Below are 16,684 nucleotides of genomic sequence, written 5' to 3' on the forward strand. Positions count from 1 at the left end.
AGCATCAACTTCCAAGATCATATTGAACTTTTTGCTTACGATTTTACTTTTTCTCACAATTTGATTTTTTCGGTTTGGAGATTCTGGAACATTATTTTGACTCTTTATTTAGGGTCGAAATTTCATTATCTGATAAGTTGTACTCGGACTCATTAATCCCTACCACCTTAATCCTGTGCTCTAAAAGTTTTGGTACCTCAACACTGTAGTTGTCACCCATGTTGTTTTGTATCTGCGACTGAATCAAAGTTAGCTCTTATTGCCACACTTAATGATAACGCCGCCACTTTTAGTTGCTTTACCTAGCGATAAACCAGCTCCCATAACAGTAGGATTGACTTTCTTTCTCAAATCCTCCTTCACTTGCTTTACGTCTTTCTCCGGATACTTTTGCTTTACAACCAAAACTTTGCTGTCATTTTTGGTGCCTATTGCTGCAGCATATGACAACTTGAAGTTCACAGTTGATGGGGCTGTTGACGGCTTACATTCCTTCAGGCTGGCAATTTCATGTTCCAAATTCTGGTTTTCGTTTAAGAGGAGATCGTTTTTGATTTAACTCGTTAGTTTTACTGACTAAGAGCTGCAAGGTGGCCATAAGATCATCTTCTACATCATCTAAATCAATAACAATATCATCTGTTCGACTTCTTGTCCTAGCGCGCTTTGTTTTGTATGCACCATCACTAAATGCAGAGAGATCACACGATTCACATTTCCATGTCGATTTTCTCAAATGAGAACCGCGTATGTCAACATTAACACACTTTCCATGATAATACTTAGAACACCTGGTATATTGTATTATCGACTTAATGTCATCAAATACTAAATTACATTTAGCACAATTACTTCCTGGATCACCGTCATCCGTAGTACTTCTTCCAGTCATTATTACATTAATCACAAATTCAAAATCACCCCCTATATGAAATAAATATAAGTTAGTTCAGACAAATACTGTTTACAATAGAAAACCCGTTAACGTAAACACTGTAATAATCACGTACGTGCACTATATTTATGTTATACTTATTATACAAATTAGAGAAATAAAAATTGAATTTTACTGATTTATGGCAATCGTGATTTTAAAGCTTGAAAGATGCAAAATTTTAAAAGACTTCTTTTGATATACATTATTAATCAAAAGCTGTACTTTAACCCTTTGAAACACGCGAAAAACTATGGATCGCCTATCATACGTGTTAACTGCTTGGAGTACTACGAACAACGTCAGATAAGCAAAAAAATAAAGGATTTAGTGATGTCATGTATACAAGAGTTTAAAAGTATGACCAAAAAAAGAAACTTGTCGGATTCGATGCCAGTGACCTAACAGAGCATTACAAAAACTTTGATTAACATATTTATTTAATCTCGTGTGTGATCATATTTTATAATTACGGTAAATACTAGTACTAACTAAATGAAATAGTTTAGCTATGCTAATAAAAGTTAATTAAACTTAAAAAAAAAAACATAATTTTACGCTATGCCATAAAAAGGATTATAATTCGTAAACTGCCACTTTATATTTAACTATAATATAATCTAACCCCAATTTAATATTTTATTGCTTCAATCGATAATAATCGATGATCTCCTAGTTAACCCCGATAAACGAGCTTCTCATACCGATATTATTGTTATTATTACATATTTTTATGGATTAAATTTAATAATGTATTTAATTTTTTTATCGTAGATATATTGGTAGGAAGTACCTAATCCTGGTCATTTCTATCGAGCCCATAATAAAACCACTGACGTAAGAATATTTTTATTAGGGGCATTATAAAAAGGTTGTTCAATATCAATATCGATATCACTTGCTTCTGTTCATTGTCATCGAAAGAACAAACACTACACAAACATGTTGAAATACACCGTTGTATTTGCTCTTTTTGTTGCATCAAGTAAGTATACCTTTAGTTAATTATTATGATTATTTATTCAGTTATACTAGGCACTCACTTAACATTTAAAAAAAAAAGCAAATAAAGAGTACAAAAGGGAATTTGTATAGTGACTACTTAATATGACATTTAGTTTACTGAAAGTAATTAGTTAGTTCACCCTAAATTATTAGGTATAATATGATACCAGTATAAGAAAGACAAAATATGCTATTCGAAAATATATATTTTTAGAGTAAACAACTAGTGAGAAAAGACATACTACTATTAATTTATTGTTGCTTAGTACCTTTCAAGTGCATATTGTAATACAATTAAGTTTTTTTTAGTTGGAAATTTAAATTTGCAGTCTAAGAACTTTGCGGGGCCTAATAGTATGCCAGTGTTTAATTTGATTAGTTTCTCTTTAAAATATGGGGTTTTTAACTTTGTGCAACTATTAATGTATTTTCATGCAGTCAGTGCAGTCACTGTTTAGCCTTTTGTATGCTACTAAGTAATTTTCGTGGAAATTTAAAGAGAAAATCAATTCTTAATCAGATTATCTAGTGAAGCTTTTGGGAGGAATTTCCATGTGAATGATGTCTATATACATATATCTATATACCTTTCCATATACCTTAGCGAAATTTTCGAAATTCTCATTTGTTTCCAGTCTGTTTGTATAGAACTAATGTAGCAAGGAATTCGCCGTTAAGTCGTATGCTTTCCTTATATAATTCCAATTTTCCAAAAATTTTTCTGCAGATTTATTTTGCCGCTCTCTTTCTATGTTTAAGAAGAGAATCAGAGATCCTTGTTCTAATAAACAAGAACACAAAATTAGAAACTTAACACTTTATTGTATTTCTGCTCTTGTAATATTTTTTAATTTTGTATTAGTTAAGTACACCTGAAACACTTTGTAAATTGTCGATGTATGTTCCTTTGGGTTTCGGCCTGTTAACATGCTATTTGTTTTTGATAAATAAATAAATAAATATAGACTTTTTGGAAAAATGCGACGGAGTAAATCACATGATTCTGCTGACCAAACTTTAGGCTAATAGTTTTGTAAATATTACTATTAACTGGCCACGGAGTCATATATTTGATGGACTTCACTGTATAAAGATAAATATTATTTATTCCTAGTTTTTTCATCCAATATGCTATAGGAATCTCACTAAGGTGCTCTTCATTCTAATTATTAGTGAATGATTTTTCAACGATATTTGTGAAAAAATATTAAATATTATTGTTTGCTAATCTTGGCTTAATCTCTTTATTTGGTGAAGCTTTACACTTTACTCTATTACCATGATACGGTACTACTTATTGCTGGTATTATTTACTGGAATGAAATATGCTGGCCCTGTATGGTCATACTGTTTCATGTTTCATATTGATATAGTTCATTCAAGTATAACAATTATTTTTAAGACATTGTTTTTTTCAATTTGTTCTTTTTTTAATAAGTCTATCAAAATAATGCTTACAATGGCTAAGAGTCTATGTTATCAGTTTTATTTTCCGACTATAGTTAAGCTGCAATAAGTTTTTTCATTTTTAAATTACCACTACATATAATTATATTAAAAAATCACTAAATTAAAAAAATATATAGATTTCAATTGAGAATTGAAATGCATCATATTATTATTTTTCTTGTAATCTTCCGCAAAGGAGTGTTTACCATTAATAAATAACTCAATAAAAACAATATAAGTATTTCCCGAATGATCCCTATTGCACTTAAAAGTAATAACATATAGTTCATAACATTCTTGATAAATTTGAATCAGACAGTTTCTCAAATAATCATACGTACATTTATATTATACAAAGAACCCCAAAACCAAGAACAACGTATTTAACTAATAGTGACAGTTAAAATGTTATTTCAATTTAAATTTTTTGGGCATAGAAATTCAATTTAAATAATAAGAAGACCTATATTTCCATTTTTATATTTTATGGAACAATGCAAATATAGGTCTTTTTCGACCCCTGATGCCCTGGACTGTCTTGATAAATCATTGGGGCGCTATGGTCTAAGAAATTCTATTTGGTTGATATTAGTTCCTAGTGCACTTGAGAACTAGGCACTTTCTAATGATGTTCTCTGCAGTTTATTCCTACTTTCAATACGAACTGCACTCTCTCAATACGTTTTTTTATACGAACGATGCGCGTTTCTCGCTTTGGCTGATTCATACTAAAAGGCAGTGTGGGTCTCGGTTACTTTAGCAGAATAGCATCCCCACTAAAACTACCTCAAACTTATACTTTTTTTTTCAAATAACTTCTCTCTTAACTTTTCTCCTTTCATCTGTAACTATTTTTTTACGAAAAAATCTCTTTCCTTTGCAAGGAAATGTCTAGGTACTAGGCCCGCTGTAACGAATATGGCCTCCAATAAAGCTCTTCAGTATGCAGAACAAACTCTTCCATCCATTATTCTTTAGCTTGTAAGTACTTTGGAGCCTGTTTTATTAATTTCTATCATAGCTGCTCCATTTCATGAGTGCTCTATACATTACGGTGTTCTTACATGCATATGCTAGTACTCGTCTTTTGGAAAATGCTGATCATATGAGGTAAGATAGTACATCCTAGTTCTAAGTTTTGAGACACCCTTTACGTGTTTCGTCATTGTAAGGTCATGATCTAGATGAAATCCAAAATAGTTTATTTTTATCCCTTTCAATTTAAACCTTATTTTCCCGATTTTCTACCTACGACTTAGAAGAATTGTCTCCGTATTTTAAATCAAATTCAAATTCAAATCAAAATATATTACATATAAGTTATAAATTACAATACAATAATACCTCAAAACTTTATAATTATAACTATAACTAATAAGTATAATAATAAACAATATTTTGCTCAATATTTAAAGCTAAATAAATCAAAATAAATACCTATATACCTGCTTATTTTTTTTGTTTTGAGGAAAGTGATCGAGCCTAAATTGATAATCAATTTGTGTGCACCGATTCACTCTCTGTTTACGAAATGACGCGCATGGCAAGATGGACAAACTTGGCCAGACAGAGGTGCCAACAGTGAAATGAAAAAGTGGACATTAAATAATGTAATATTAAAAAGAACAAATATATAAAACATGTTGAGATTCAAATACAAAAAACATTTACAAATGTTGTTTTGTTTTGCAGAATGAATAATTTTATTGGTGTTCTAGTCTTGGAATCACCTTTCATAACCTGCCTTTTAATAGAAAATGGCAGCATGTTATATATTTTAGGCAGAAAACATGTAATAAATCTACAACAAAATTAATTACTAAACTTGGGTGTGCAAAGATTTTCTTGTAAATTCATTCTTGTGAAATAACTATGTGACACGAGAGAAAAACTGTTATTTATTTAAGGAAATCACAACAAACAAGATAATATATACAAATTTCTAATGTTAAGGACATTTAACTCTTCATACAAGAACAACGTAGAGTATCTACGAGGTTTCTTCGATAAAATTTTTAAAATACTATTTTGACAAGTTGATAGAACTTTCTGATTTGCATCATATAAGCCTCCCCAAACAACAATCCCGTATCTCAATATTGATTCAATTAATGAATTGTACAATATAAGCATACATTTTCTGTTAAATATATCTCTAAGCTGAATAAATTTGTAAAATACTTTTCTAATTTTAGAAGTCAAAAAAACAGCATATTCATTCCATTTTAAATTATAATTATATCCAAATATTTTATCTTATTGACTATATTAATTTTGACACAGTTACAGTTTTTGGTTTTACTACAAGTTGACGCATGGAGTTTTAAATAACATTATAAATTCAATTCACGTTCTTGCATCCAATGTGAAACCAGGCTGAGAATTCCTTCTGCTCTTTCCATTAAGCCTTAGTAATTTTCTTTAGTTCCAATTATAGCCAGATCATTGCCATAGCATATCAGTTTCATACCTTCTGGTATAGAGATTTCTATTTAGGTCATATAGTACACATGCCACAAGCTCGGCTCTATTACCAATCCCTGGGGGCGATCTACAGGACGATTATCATGTAATCACTTATATGCCATAATTAGATCTCCCATGATGTGCAGTGAAAGCATTTTTAACATCCACCAGCATGACAGCATATGGCTTCCTATGGCGTTCTTCTTGCAGCCTCCATTATCCTCTCCATTGCATATGTTGGGGATCTTCTCTTTGTAAACCCATATTAATTAGGGTGAAAACCGTGTCATTTTTGTCTTATTTCATCTAGAAGTTGTGTATTTAGTATCTTTTCATAGACTTTCTTTATGATAACTCAGTCAATAAGATTGACTGAATAAAATTTTGGAGAATCATTATTATCTTTTTTGGGATTTTTTCAATTAATACTAGCTTCGATTTTTTCCATTCTGAAAGAAAGGTATTTGCTTAAAAGATCGTGATTGATTTTTGCTTGTAAGATTGATTGTGTAGAGATCGCCCCTTTAAGTGTTAATGTCCAGGTAAAAGATGCGTGATTAGTTGATTTTCGCATCCCTTTTGGCATAGTAATCGCCTGGTGAATAGGACCAAGCTACATCATGATAAGATGTTTTCGTACAGACTATTTGTGACATTTTCACATTCAACAGGGTCTGCCTCCTTATTAAACATTCAATGAAGTGCCACTTAGAAAAGCTAAACCTGTTGAAGAAGGACTGCAGACCTCTAGGACTTTTATACACATTAATATCAGTTCACGGAGCTCACCTTATCAGCTATAATAGCCTTAAGGGTAGCTAGCTCTGCTGTCCGAGCAGATTGAGATGACTTTGTTGCAGTGTCCGTAATTTAAAAATTTTTGTCTGCATTTTAACAAAGTGAATTTTTCAGCTTTTGTTCCTTCATAAAGTGGTTTTTAGTATGGATTAGTTTTTAGTATTGTTAGACAAAAAAAGGAAAACAAGACTTCTGTCATGTAAAAAAAAAGTTGATAAAAATATATAGGGGATATGTATATAAGAGAATTGATTTGTGCAAATTTTGGTATTTTGTTCGTCACATTTTTAACTGATCTAATGTTAAATGCAAGTTTGAGTTACTTTTCTAGGTATATTTCCTAAATTACAAAACAGTTTTACCACTAACCAAAATTTTTTAATTTTATTCTTGACATTTGTTTGGCTTACGATATTAGCATCTTTAAAATAAAGAGCACTATAGAACCTAAAACCTAAACACCTTGCATATAATTTTTTTTTCTAAAAACGAGATATTTTAAAACACTAACTTTAATTTTTTAAATTTCTATTTCATTATATGAAAGGTTATAATTCAAAATCTTTTTTCAGCTTAGTATAACTCATATAGATTTATAATAAATTATTATTCTTTGTCAGAAAACATAAATCCGTTTCCTGTTTTTCCAAATTGCCTGTTTTTGAGTAAGGGTTTTCATATATTTATCTCATTTCATGAAAAATCAAAATTCAGATTGTTTTTCAAGACTTTCCTAGAAAATTCTGTGTTTAATTTCAAATACTATTTATAAAGAAAATAACTTTTTATTCGTATTTTATAGCTCTTGCCGTCGAGATCAGTAGACGACCAATACTTACTAATGAAGAGGATCCTATTTTCATCGGAAACAAGCCAATTTTTACCAATGAAGAAGACACTGTAATTGATATTGGCAACAAACCAATTTTTACCAATGAAGAAGACACTGTAATTGGTATTGGCAACAAACCAATTTTTACCAATGAAGAAGATCCCCGTATTGAGATTAACAACAAACCAATTTTCACCAACGAGGAGGACCGCGCCATCGAAATTGACAACAAGCCAATATTTACGAACGAGGAAGACTCTGCGTGTGAAGTATGCTTCAGCCACCTCAAGACTTTAATAAGGGCTCTAGAGGAAGTTGCTGTTTAATTTCCTTTTTTTAATATGAATTATTCTGATGTTTAAGCTGGATATTATAGTTACCAAATAAAGTTGAAAGACCAAACATTTATATCTGTTTTATTGTAAAACACATAGTAAATTTTAAATAAAAAATCCTAAGCCTAATTGTAACAAGTAATAAATTTCTACAATATAATCAAACTAGATGTATTCAGAACAATTTGTTTTTAAAAGCTTAGCAGGACGCTTTCGGCGTATGAGCCATCATCAATGCTAACTGGAATGAGTTGAGGTGTTATATGCGTAAAAAACATTATAGTTAAAGGTGAACGAATGGAATATACTCACTTGTCAGTTAAGCCCAGAAGTTTTCCTTAGTGGGAACCCATTTGATAGTATTAAGATTAAACATAACATTTAGACACACTTAAGACTATACAGAACTCTAAACAGGACGAACAGTATTTAAAAAGCGGAGCACGTTAGTTCTTCCTTGCACGTTGATTCCTTTGTGTTTTGTGTACATTTTATTGTGGTTTCTTCATTGGCGGGAAATACTATGTCAAATTAGATTAACCTACAGTTAACTTCACTATAAAATTTATATTATGCGAACCTATCAGAGTGGTAGTAGCGACAGATCGGTCTAGATGTCATTATCGTAAATGATGTGCGGTAGTGCGACTTGGTTCTAAATTGGTGGCACATATTAGACTACAACAGTGAATTTTCGTTCGGATAAGGAAATTTTTATCCTTTAACGATGTAAAAGCAAACCTTTAAATTAGAAAATTTGCCAATGCTTATAATAATTTTTTTTTTAATTGTGGAGTATCCTATGTAATGAAACTTACGGTCTATTAAGGTTTACTTGTATATTTAAATAAGAGGGATTTTTTATGAGCTCGTTGAAGATATAAATGTCCTCAAGAAAATCTAGTCGGTTGTAGTTTTTAGAGGTAACTTGTAGGAGAATTTTAGAATTGGACTTTGGACTGAAATTACCCACATAGCAAACATATATTATATGTAAATACTATGTATATTCATAAAATCCTGACGTATATACATACAATGTTTATTTTTATTGCTGTGTTTATTTTATGAATATGTGGTTGGTCTGGTAAAAAAAAGAACTTTTTCTTTTTTTCTCTTTTGCTAAGTTGTTACTTATCTTTTTAGCTAAGCACAAGGTGGATTTAGACAATTTAGTGAGAGATTTAAAGTGGACTGTATTTGTGTGATTAAAAGTAAATGTGGAAAGGTCGAAAAAATCAGCCTTTAAAGATCCTTACTTTAAGGTGTCTGTATCCAGCTTCAGCAGGCCTGCTTTAAAATGACATACCAAAGTAAGGCGTAAATAAAATATTCATTATTTCTAGACATTTTCGCTAACTATTTGCTTACACATTTACCGATTTAATTTTTTTTGGTACCGTTAAATAGGGAATTTTTACGCTCCTTACTATGATGTATCACACGAGGGGGTTCGCATTTGACATATTAAAGTGAGGTTAGCTAGAGGTGAGGAGGTGATTGACAGAACTTCAGTAAATGCATAATTAAACGTCCCCCTGTATATCTAATTTGACGTGTTTTTTTTTTTTTTTTTAGAAAGTTATTTAGGGTGGATCGTTTTGAAATGAAAGCACTGTATATCGTAAATTATGGAAAATCAAAGCAACGAGAGTAAAAATAATATTTCCTAATTTTTAATGATTGGAAGTATGTTACTTGATTGTATGAGTCTTTGATATATTTTTTTCATTACATAAACAACAATAAAAACTCTAAATTTAGTTTAACAAGAAAGAAAACTTTACATTTCATTAATAGTTTTTTGAATAGGCTTTTAAAAAATATTAAACATTAGACTGTTACTTTATTCTTTTTTTTAGAAATTTTTCTTTTAAAATTGGTTTCATGAAGGTAAAACATAATTAGAAAAGAATATTAAAAATTATTTAATTGAATTTGCCTCTGTTGAGATAACAAAAGCTCCTGCTCCACCAAATGATGTTGAAACCTTAGAAGTGCTGAAAAATATGTATTTTCTACACAGCTTGTTTCAAGTCAACCATATATTAAATGAAACAAATTCTCTGTTGAACTTGAACTTCCCGATAAATAAATGCGATACCTTGTGATATACTTAGGTGGGGAGATTGGGTATGATCTATTTTTGAGAAAATTTCTTAATTATATGCTAAATGTTTTTTTATGAGCTGGTACACTTATGCATAGACCGTTTTGTATAATTAAAAAAATACTCATCAAAGAAGTTTTTCTATTTGGTTTTCCAATGAACTTCAGTCATTAGGTACTATAAGGATACTACATAAGGCACTTGTTACTTCACATTTATATGTTAATTATATTTCTTAAGCAAAAGCAGGAAATAAGAACATCAAGAGGCAGAGCTACAGTGACTTATCAGCTTACCAGTACCTTTTAACAAAAAAATTTTTGGAAGTTTGCAAGCTCTGAAAAAGGCTGAAAGTAAACTCGTTTCAAAGTTTTTTTAGAGTCACTGAATCTTCTGGACAAAAAATAGTTGCTTTTCTTGCTGAATACTCTTTTAAAATATACCGAAGGCTTAACAAGCATAACTATTTCTATATCTAACATACACATTAGACTTTCTCGGTTGAAAATAAGTAAGGAGCCATGTCCTGATGGTAAGCATTTCACATACTTTCAAACAGTTCAGCTTTTTATTAGCACGCCTCCTATTCTTTACATTTTATCAATCTCTACATTAGGAGCCTTTCCAAGCTACTGGTAGACTAGTTATATATCACCTATTTATAAAACAGGAGATTACTCTTAGGTGACCAATTGCAGGCCTATTAGATGTTTAAGTACTATTCCGAAGATCTTTGAAGGCATGGTTTTTTGACGTATTCTCTTTAAATTCTACTTGTATCTAGTGTGCCCTAAGGATCATACTTGGGGCCTCAGTTGTTCAAATTATGTTTTAATTATATATCATCTTGTTAAGTATTTTGTTCCTTCTTATTGCAAAATAAAACTTTATTTTTAAGTTAAATCCGCAGATGATTGCTTTGAGCTTCAGTCAGATTTGGACAGACTCATTGTTTTATGCTACTATATATATTACATATACTATATACATTTAAATGTCAAGAAATGCAGTGCTACTCAATTTACTTTAGTAAACGCAGGAATGCTGAACTCCTATTTCATAAACAATTATCTTATAGAGTCAGTTTCTCATATTAGAAACCTAAGAAGTATACTTAATAATTGCTTGAGTCTTATCCCTCATATTTCTGAAGAAGTTTTTAGCCCTTTGTGTGTTGAGATTCTTTAAAAGACTGGTGACTTTCGAAATATAAAATCTATTTATTTGCTATGTTGCTCCCTTATGTGCTCACATTTGAAATACGGTTCTTTTATTTCGTCTCCTCATTTTTGCCTCTTTTGGAACATCCTCTATTATCCTAGAATTTGTCAAGTTCAGTCTACCTCTGATCCTGACTTATTCAATGGTCCTACCAGTGTTGGAAAAAACAAAATTTTATATTTATACTTTTTGACATTTTTGTTGTAGGTTAGGTTAGCATAGATTAAGTTATAAATGGATCATTTGCCTATAACATAGAGAGGCAATTAACCCATTGAATAAATAAATAAATAAAACGATAATGGAAAATTCACAAAAAGCGACTTAAGGCGTAATAAACCAAACAATTTATGATACAAAAAAGAATGCAAAATATAAAATTTTAAGAAAAAAAAATTTTAAATATCATAAATCTAACTGAATAATGGTTTTTTTTAGGTAATTTGTCGCATTTATACATGTATCCAAAATGTATCGATAGGTGTTTTGCGCTTTTTTCTTATAAATTTATTTTATACAAAATATTCGAAATATAATATTTGATTTGATTTAATTTTTTTAATGAAGACCGTTATAATAGAAATTTACACATTGTAGGTACAATATATCTCGTACCTAGGCCTACCTATTAAGGTTGTTACTGTTTGCAGTTGCAAGTTGAGAATTTACCTATTTTAGCTTTACATTATTTTTATTTAAGCTAATTTGCAATTTGATCTGAAAGTATCAAAAGTAATTCTGGATATGTAATTTTTGCAATATTTTTATGGTAAAACAACTACATATAACAATAACTATATATTTATTCCAATGCGGGTTTTACAGACATGACAATGTGTAAGACCCGCATAGAATTGTAATCTTAAAATATTTAATATGCTGTGTTTTGCATAATGAAAATTAAAGCGTTATTCTAATAAAAAATAAAATATCAACTCTGATAAAAATATAATAAAAAATCAGAAATAAAACTCTAATAAACAAACTAAACAACATATCATTTAAAGATAACAAATAGGGGAAGTCTTTATCTCCAAGAAAAATGCATGTGGGACACTTAGGTAAATGTATTACGCATTTCGGCTGTGTAAACAGCCATCATCAGATACAAACCATTACAAAAAACATATACGTTCACCAAATAAACCAAAAAAAAAACTTTATTTGGTGAACGTATATGTTTTTTGTAAAGTAAAAAAACTTTTTTTTTTTTTTTGGTTTATTTGGTGAACGTATATGTTTTTTGTAATGTTCTGTATCTGATGATGGCTGTTTACACAGCCGAAATGCATAATACATTTACCTAAGTGTCCCACATGCATTTTTCTTGGAGATAAAGACTTCCCCTATTTGTTAACTTTATATACGCATTCTCCTACAAAATATGGACTTCTATTCAACATATCATTTTTTTAAATAAAAGGCTCTAATAAACCGCCTTCTTTCGCTAAACAAAAACTTAACCTATCGTAAAAGCTATTTCGCACCTCCAAAAGAGGTTCAGCTAAAATGGAGTTGGCACCTTCGACAATTTTATTTCGCAATTCCTCTAAATTTGTTAGCCTACTAAATTCATGCTTATAAATGGTCTGCTTAAGGTAACCCCACAGATAAAAGTCATTTGGAGACAAATCTGGAGATCTAGGAGGCCATTTAATATCGCCAGTCCCACTAATAAGGCGGTTAGGAAAAATATTTGTTAAAAATTCTTTTACCCTAGTTGCGTTATGAGCAGGACAGCCATCTTGCTAAAAATAAACCGATCCCATGTCTACATCAGGTAGGATTTGAATGGCAGGAAGAACTTGGTTTTGCAGCAACTCAAGGTACTTTTGGGCGTTTAAAGTGTCATCAATAAAAAATTTCCCTATAACATTGTCGCCCAAAATACCTGCCCAAACATTCATTTTCTTAGGATACTGGGTACGAAACTGAAAACTTCTGTGCTCGTTTTCCTGAGACCAATAACGAACAATGGAAGGATTATCTTTGCCATGTAATGGAAAAGAAGGTTAATCAGAAAACAAAATATTTTTTTAAAAATATTCATTTTTATTTGCCTTTTCCATCATGGTTTCACAAAATTCCATTCTTCGCCACTGGTCTTCAGGAAATATTTCCTGAGTTTTTAAATACTTGAAACATTTGTATCCATATTTTTTCTAGATACGAGCAACAGTTTTATTGCTCATTCCCAGTTCCTCATTAACTGGGGTACAGTGGTCACTCGAATTATCATAAATTAGTAGTGACCACTGTGCCCCATTTTCAACCTGGCCACTATGTCCCAAACTAACCTAAAATATATGTTCTACCAAAAAATATTGCTAGTCAAACCTAACCTTAATGTACCCGTCTTAAAATTAACTGGGTTTCTTTACGAAAAAATAATATGACAAGAACTTATGCAAAAAATAAAACGTACCTTAACTTTTCACGTGCACTCTTTAAAACAAAAACTGACACTAACACAAAAATCGTAAATAGGACGAACATCAAAGGAAGAGAGATTGTTGGAATGGTAGTTTGCACGCTACATCCTAGGTGGCATAACATACAAGCCAAAGGAACAAAAGTTATTTAAGAGTGACCACTGTGCCCGGGTGGCCACTGTGACCCGGTCTCCCCTACTGACTGGTCTTAAATGAGTCTCAATTCTTTAGGTACATAATTCTTTAGAGTTTTTTGCACTATATTTAATTATTGCTTTTTTCCATAAATTTAGATATTTTTGCTTAAGTATGCACTCATCAATTATGTGTAATAACGAATTTAAGCAAAATCGAGAACAAAGTTTAATGTCCTTAATTAAGATACCATCAATTCCCACTGCATTGGATTCTATTGAAGTGATTGTTTTACTTAAATTAGAATATTCACGAAGCTGAAATGTTTACACTTCATTACAAGCTGAATTATTTTTATAGTAATCGATTGCTTCTTTACTTACTGTATCCGGAAGGGCATTGATACTATTAATAAATTTATGAATTTCGGTTGGATTCAATAGATTATTTGGTATAAAATTTTGAATTTCATTTCTTGTTAAATAAAGTTTGTCAAATTCAAACATGTCGAAATTCAAAAATGAAATAAAAAAGGTGCTTTTATTTAAAAAAATAAAGTTGATGGTCGAAATTAATTTTTGTTTCGGGTGAAAAGGGAAATATTTTGGGAACATATTCAGAAGGTTAAAATAAGATAAATTAACCTATATATTTTAATCCGATTCTTAACGGCTTCTGAAATAATCGGCTTTAAAGTTTTTTTTGTAAATTTTTGAAATAATTACGTTCTGTGTATTTCTAACTTACGTTGCAGTTATCATTTTGTTATTATTTGGTAATACCTATTTTAACTGACTGGTAGTTTTGACAAACATGGTTGTCAGTTTGATTGATTCCGAGCGTTTCAATTTGAAAAGACCAAAGTTTCCATAATGTAATGCCTCACACATTCAACCATATAAGAATTAATTCTGAACGAGAGGCGGGACTAAATCTGGAAAATGAAGAAAATGTTCTGGATATGGCTGAAGGGAACCCAGGTGTTGAAACGTTTGGAATATACTTAGGAAAAACGGTTTTAAGGCTTTCCATATTTAACCAGTTCGATATCGGGTGATCATGGCTTAAGGGTTCAATTTTTCGAATAGATCCAACAAAATCGAGGCCTACATAAATACATTTTATTTAGCAATGAAGCTTATTGTACCCGCAATGGAATTAATAACCGACACATTGAACATCGGTGGTCACATGGAAATCCTCATGCCACGTTTGAACAAAACTTTCAACATCGATTCAGTGTTAACGTGTGGTGTGGAATGCTGAACGACCAGTTGTTTTTGGTTCTTTTGTAATGGATGAGCATAAATATCCTGGAAAATCTATACGCTTTTTGGAAGACCATAATTAATATACATGTTGGATGATGTTGCGCTAATTGTTCGACACCGAATATATTTTCAACACGATGGAGCGCCGTCTCATTTTAGTCGCTGAATGCGTAATTTTTTAGACAATCGTTTTCCTGCGATCGTTGAATTGGCAGAGGAGGACCTCAAGTTTGGCCATCCAGGTCACCAGACTTAAATCCACTGAATTATTGCCTCTGGGGGTAGATGAAAGCTCTAGTGTACGGAACACCAGTAGAAACTGAAGAAGAACTCGACAATCAAATTTTGAATGCTTCAAATAAAAACAATTCCCAAGCAATTAAACGTGCAACACGAGCGCTTAACAAACGTGCTGCAGCTTGCCTTGAAGTTGGTGGGAATATTTTTGAAAACATTTTAAATTAGTGGAATTTTGTTTTTTTACTAGTATTTGTTGGTGTTACTTTTAAAATAAAAAATATTACAAAAAAACTTTAGAACTGATTATTTCAGAAACGGTTGAGAATCGGATTAAAACATATGGGTTAATTTATCTTATTTTGACCTGTATTGTATTGTATTATTAAAATGTGTATTATTAAAACTTGACCACTGACGAGTAGAATTAAACAAAGGCAACTAGTAACGAAAAATTTTTATTTAAATTAAGTTTTATTTTCTATATTGCTTAATAAATCATAAAGAAAAAAATATTAGGTCTAACTTTTTTATTTAATTGAGATACCCTTTCACCTCCTGAAGTACATCCCACAAATTATGAAATAAACTCCACTTTTTTGTTGTTTTAAATAATTGCATACTAAGGTTTACTAAGAGATTAGGTTAAAATAAAGACTAATTCTTTTTTAAATTTTTAAAATATAAAATAGCCTGTTTTATATACTGTAACGCCCTCTTATTGTGGAAAACTCTACCAAAACCCCAGTTTCTTAAGACGCCGCGCGCCCTTTTTGACCCTTCCCTCTTTTCCACCGTCTTTTTAAAACTTCCGACGTTTCTTTCGGGTTTCTTAGACGCTTTTCTTAGAAAATCTTTAAAACGATTGCCACTTTCTTAGACAGAGCGCGCCACGGTGTCAGCTTTAGATATATTTACCAAAATGACATTAATTTATTTATATTATTAAAACAATTTAGAACAAACTTTTAAATGATCAATTTTTGAGAAATGTTGTTGCTTTCTTAAGGAAAACAACATACATTTGGCACTTGCATTGCTGTTATACATATAATATAATAGATACGTATATTTCGTTTTAAATATATGGGCAATATGCTATGGATCTTTGAAAGTAATGACTCGTCAAGCTGCCGTAACAAAACCGATAGGCTTCAGTCGCGTCGAGCCGCAGGGCATTAAGACGCCTATAAACGTCGGAAAATTGAGGTCGCAGGAATTATCTAGGACTGTGGTTGGTTTGTGGTTAAAAAGGGCGGGACTGCGGTCTGAAACTGCGTCTTATTGGGTGGGAATCTTGCGGTTTACGCATGTGGTCGATTATTAAATTTTTATTGGAGCTTCTTCCCTGCCTTTGAAATAAATACCTGCAGATCAGTGGCGAAAAAAAAAGAGGACCACACAATGATAACTGGTAGTTTATTCTAAGTTAAAAGAGGGATCTTACCCTAGGGGTTTA

At 31.1% G+C, this 16,684-nt stretch overlaps 1 long non-coding RNA gene across 1 annotated transcript; it reads left to right on the forward strand.

The window, feature by feature from the left end:
- Positions 1–1,393: 1,393 nt before the first annotated feature.
- Positions 1,394–7,890, forward strand: LOC126735611 (uncharacterized). The gene is made up of 3 exons (XR_007660474.1): positions 1,394–1,408; positions 1,709–1,919; positions 7,455–7,890. It is a non-coding gene; the product is annotated as an uncharacterized LOC126735611 (long non-coding RNA).
- The last annotated feature ends 8,794 nt before the right edge of the window (positions 7,891–16,684 follow it).

The sequence above is a fragment of the Anthonomus grandis genome, chromosome 4 (genome assembly GCF_022605725.1).
Source record: "Anthonomus grandis grandis chromosome 4, icAntGran1.3, whole genome shotgun sequence".
Lineage (NCBI taxonomy): Eukaryota > Metazoa > Arthropoda > Insecta > Coleoptera > Curculionidae > Anthonomus > Anthonomus grandis.